At 37.7% G+C, this 4,893-nt stretch overlaps 1 protein-coding gene and 1 pseudogene across 1 annotated transcript in view; one reads left to right on the plus strand and one right to left on the minus strand.

Moving 5' to 3' along the window:
- Positions 1-4,893, plus strand: part of KLHL3 (kelch like family member 3) — a 233,156-nt gene that overhangs the window by 88,025 nt on the left and 140,238 nt on the right.
- On the minus strand, positions 1,247-1,365 carry LOC112471999 (annotated as a pseudogene).

Here is a 4,893-nt window from a genome sequence, read left to right on the forward strand (position 1 = left end):
GGCACATATATACAATGGAATATTACTCAGCCATAAGAAGAGATGAAATACTGCCATTTGCAACAGCATGGATGGACCTCGAGATTATCATGCTAAGCGAAATAAGCCAGACTGAAAACGTTGAAAATCACATGATATCAGTTATATGTGGGATATAAACCTAAAAGCAACAAATGAATTGGACAAAGAAACAGAAATTTATGGACATGGATTATAGACTAGTGATTACCAGAGGGTATGGGTTGGGGGGAGGGTTGAGGTAGATGGGGTAAAGGTGATCAAATATATGGTGACAAAGAATTTTAAGTATGGGAGGTGAATACACAGTGTAAATATATATATGCCTTACTGTTAAAGTATACAGCTGAAATTTATTGGATTTCGTTAACCTCTGTCACCATAAAAAGTAAAGAAATTTAAAGAAAATACATACACTTTTGTGTTAATAAAATCCCAAATGAAGATTAAAAAATAGAAAAAAACACAAAGTTTAGTTTTCGTCTTTCACCATATATTTGACACCCTTTACCCTTTTCAGCCTCCCTGCCATCCTCTTTTCCCTCTGATAACCACCATACTATTGTCTGTGTCAGTGAATTTGTTTTATTCATTCATTTGTTGCTTTCTGGTTTTATCCCACATATGAGTGAAATCATATGATTCTTGTCTTTTTCCATTTGACTAATTTCGCTGAGCGTGATATTCTCAAGATCCGTTCATGTTGTTGCAAATGGCAGTATTTTATCTTTTCTTTTGACTGAGTAGTATTCCATTGTGTATATGTATCATATCTTCTTTATCCAGTCATCCACTGAATAATACTTGAGTTGTTTCCATGTCTTGGCTACCATGTGATCCTTTGTGTTTCTTTATAAATTTTAGTATCAGCTTCTGAAGACCTACAATTAAACTGTTAGTGATTTTTATTGAGATTGTACCGAATCTGTCTCTGTCTGAGACCAAATTGTCAGACCATATTTGTGAGTCTGATTTTGATTAATTTGTTCTTTTTATTCTTTAATTCTGCATATAAGCGAAATCATATAGTGCTTATCTTTCTCTGTCTGACTTAAATATCTTCTAGGTCCATCAAAGCAATATCTTTTTCCATCCCCTTCCTTTTGTAGGGGTCTTGTTTTCTTATCCTTTCAGCCACTCTGTCTTTTGGTTGGAACACTTAATTCTTTTTCATTTAAGGTACTTATTGATAGGAATGTAGTTGCTACCATTCTTTCTTTTTTTTTCCCGCCTACAGCACCTGGTATTCCTAGGTAGTCTCCTATCCAAGTACTAACCAGGCCTGAGCCTGCTTAGCTTCTGAGATCAGATGAAATTGGGCATGTTCAGGGTGGCATGGCCATAGACAGTTGTTACCATTATTTATTCCTGTTTCTGCTACATGTTTTTTCTTCTTAAAGAAGTCCCTCCAACATTTCCTGTAATACCGGCTTGGTAGTGATAAATTCCTTTAGCTTATTTTTGTCTTGGAAGCTCTTTATCTGTCCTTCAATTCTAAGTGATAGTTTTGCAGGATAAATTATTTTTGGTTGTAGGTCTTGAATCTTCATCCTGTCAAATATTTTTTGCCAAGCACTTCTGTCCTGCATAGTTTCTTCTGAGAAATCAGCTGCCAGTCTTATGGGTGTTCCCTTATATGTAATTATTTGTTTTTCTCTTGCTGCTTTTGATATTCTTTCTTTGCATTTAAACTTTGGCATTTTAATTTTGATGTGTCTTGGTGTGGGCCTCTTTGGATCCTTGATTTTTGGAATTCTCTGAGCTTCCTTGGGTTTTATGTCCATTTCCTTTACCAGGTTAGGGAAGTTTTCCATCATTATTTCTTCAAACAGCTGTTCAACATCTTGATTTTCTTCAGTTACGCCGATCAGATGGATATTTGGACCCTTAATAGTGTCCCATATCCTCTTTAAGTTATTTTTATAGTCTTGGCATCTTATTTCTTGCCACTCCAATTGGGTGTCCTTGGCTTTCCTGTCCTCTAGATAGAGCATTTGACCCTCTTCTTTATTCATTGTTTATTCCTTTGTTTATTCCATTTAATATACTTCTCATCTCAAATAATGTGTTCTTCATTTCAGACTGGTTCCCTTTATAATTTCCATTTCCATGGTTTTTTTGCCTCTTTGTTGAAGTTCTCTACACTTCCCCAAAGTTAATTGAGCAACTTTATAACTAGCATTTTGAACTCTGCATCTGTTAGATTATTTGACTCCATTATATCTAGATCTCTGTTCTCTTCTTTCATATGGTTTCTGCCTCTTTGTGTTCCCATTTTGGCTGCCTTTCTGTGTCTGTTTCTATGTACTAAGCAAAGCTCCTAAGTCTCCTGGTCTTATTAGTGTGGATTTGTGAAGTAGGTGTCCAGTGGCACAGTCCTGAGAAGGGTTCAGCTGCAGGCCAAATTTAGCCCAAACCTCTGCCCCTCTGGGGCCACCTGTTAAGATTCAGCAAGCAATCCACAGATGCTGTGCTTATAGTTCCCTCAAAAGGCCACACCAGAAACTGAGGAGAGCTGCCTCCAGTGTGAGTCTCGGCACTGCTCAGCAAGGAGCACCTGACTCACTGAGGATACAACTGGATGTGGCTTGGGTGGGGCTGCGAGTTGGGGTAGGCAGGATTTCAGGGAATCCTCTGGGCAGAGTGACCTCTGTTCTCCAGTTTGATGATGTCATGGCGATGGTTGCTCTGTGTCCGTGCACTGAGAGTGGGGAGGGATCAACAGGGAACAACGGATGCTGCTGGCACTTCTGTACAGAGCGAGTCTTTCCTAGGCCCTCATTTTGACAATGTCTCCCTGTAAGTCCCTGGTACCCACTGTGTGCAGCTGAATCAGCACTGGTGCTCAGAGTGAGCAGGTCTGTCACCGTGAAAATCCGCTCATAGATGCACCCCTTTAAGAGGCATCTGCCACTGCTGCAGCCTCCGTCTCACTCAGCCATTCAAGACTGGGCAGCTCCACGTCCTCGCCCCGTCCTGTCCTACCTTCTGCTGTTGCAGGGTGATTTCCTGGACTTCTCCCTAGTTGTATGGCTTGTTCATCTAGATCCCAGGCGATTTTTCCTTGCTGCTGCTCTTTATTACCGTCACAACTTTGATTTGGTCACCAGAGGGATGAACAGAGCCTCTATCATCTATGCCATTTTTTTTGGAGTCCTAATATTAACTTTTATAAAATATATTGTCTGTCATTATTAAGATAATTTTTTCTCTATCCTATCATTGTGGTTAATAATATTAATAGATATTTTATTTCTGAATTGACTTTGTATTATTTAAACACAAATTAATCATTATTCATTATCCTCTTTATATATTGCAGTTTTCTGTGTACTAATATTTTGTTTAGGGAGTTTGCATTTATGTTTTTCAGTGAGCTTACCTCTAAGTTCTCCTTTTTCTTACTGTTGTTAGTGGATTTTTGGTATCAGAGTTATGCTAGCCTCATGAAATGAGTTGGAGGAAAAACTTTTAAAAAAATTCTCTGAAAGAATCTGGATAGTATTGGACTTATTTCTCCCTTGAATGTTGTAGAACCTGATGGTGAAGTCATCTGGGCCTATGGTTTTCTTTGTGGAAAGATTTTTGGGAAAAATAGAATGTTCATAGTGTGAGTTAGTTACTGTTGGCTGCATTTGATAGATAAGATATGATAAGAAAGAGATGGGCTTAAAAAAGAAGTGGCTGATTTACAAGCAGAAAAATAATTTCTTAATTTGAAAGAAAATTAAGACAGCACAGAAATTTAGAACTTGTAGATTTGGAAGATGCAAGTGATTCTCATCTCATAAAAGATAAAACTAAGGCTTTTAAATGATAAGGTCTGATTAAAAATGCTTAGTTTATAAAGCAAGGATCATATCAAGGATGTGAACATACACTAATTGTTGAAAACTTATGTGTGGATTAGAGTGATGTTTATTAAGTTCTTTTTAGTTTGACAAAATGATCAAGGAAAAGAGACTAAGGGTATATTTCAACAGAAGCTTGGTAGGCTGAAGTATCTGAAGGAGCTCTAATGAGGGAGGATTGTTTTGAAAAGAATTATGTGTATGGCTATTGATATAGGGAGCTGATTAAAATAAAATAAATAGAAAATAAACTATGTTTTTGAGAAAAAAATTATACTTTAAAAGTACCACCAGCCTTGATTAAAAGAGTCAGCAGCTGTTGACCCCAATGTTCTTTGGAAAGGAAATGTGCAGAGAAAGCTGCTAAGTCCCCCAAGGAGGGCCTATTTTCCAATGACCTCTTCACTCTGACCAAGAATAACTGAAAAGGAATATCCTGCCAGAGGGCAGAACCAAGGGCCACAGTGAACAATGGATTAGGAAGTCACTCCTGAGAAGTGAAATGAAGATCTTTTCAAGAAATATAACCCACCGCAGAATAGGAACCCCTTGTAATTGTCTACCTAATGAGATTTTAGAATTCTGACTCCTATTTTTCTCCCTTCCAAGTGGGAGTATTAATGTAATTATCCTGACCCCATTTCACTATTGTATATATATTGGGTGGGATGGAACAGATAATGTGTATTATTAGTTCATAAGATATTTAGGTTAAAATGAACCTTATCTAGACCTAATATAGTGGTGAACACCTATCACTCAGAGATCTTGGACTTTGAGCTCAAAGCAGGGACTATGTGAGACTTTAGGTTTTCTCCCTTGGGGACAAGGTAAGTATATTTGTATGTGACAGGGGAGGAGAACTAAATATTTAATAATAAGGGTGGGCTATGACAGACTTTTTATTATTCATGAAATTTGGTGCCTCTCCTTACAAGAGGATCGTACTTGAAATGTCAGCAGATGTGACATGTCACTTCCTGGTGAAGGATTTGAGGTCAGCATGTGCTTGGCCATACTCTCT

Source organism: Pteropus alecto, unplaced genomic scaffold (assembly GCF_000325575.1).
Source record: "Pteropus alecto unplaced genomic scaffold, ASM32557v1 scaffold78, whole genome shotgun sequence".
In the NCBI taxonomy this organism is placed as follows: Eukaryota; Metazoa; Chordata; class Mammalia; order Chiroptera; family Pteropodidae; genus Pteropus; species Pteropus alecto.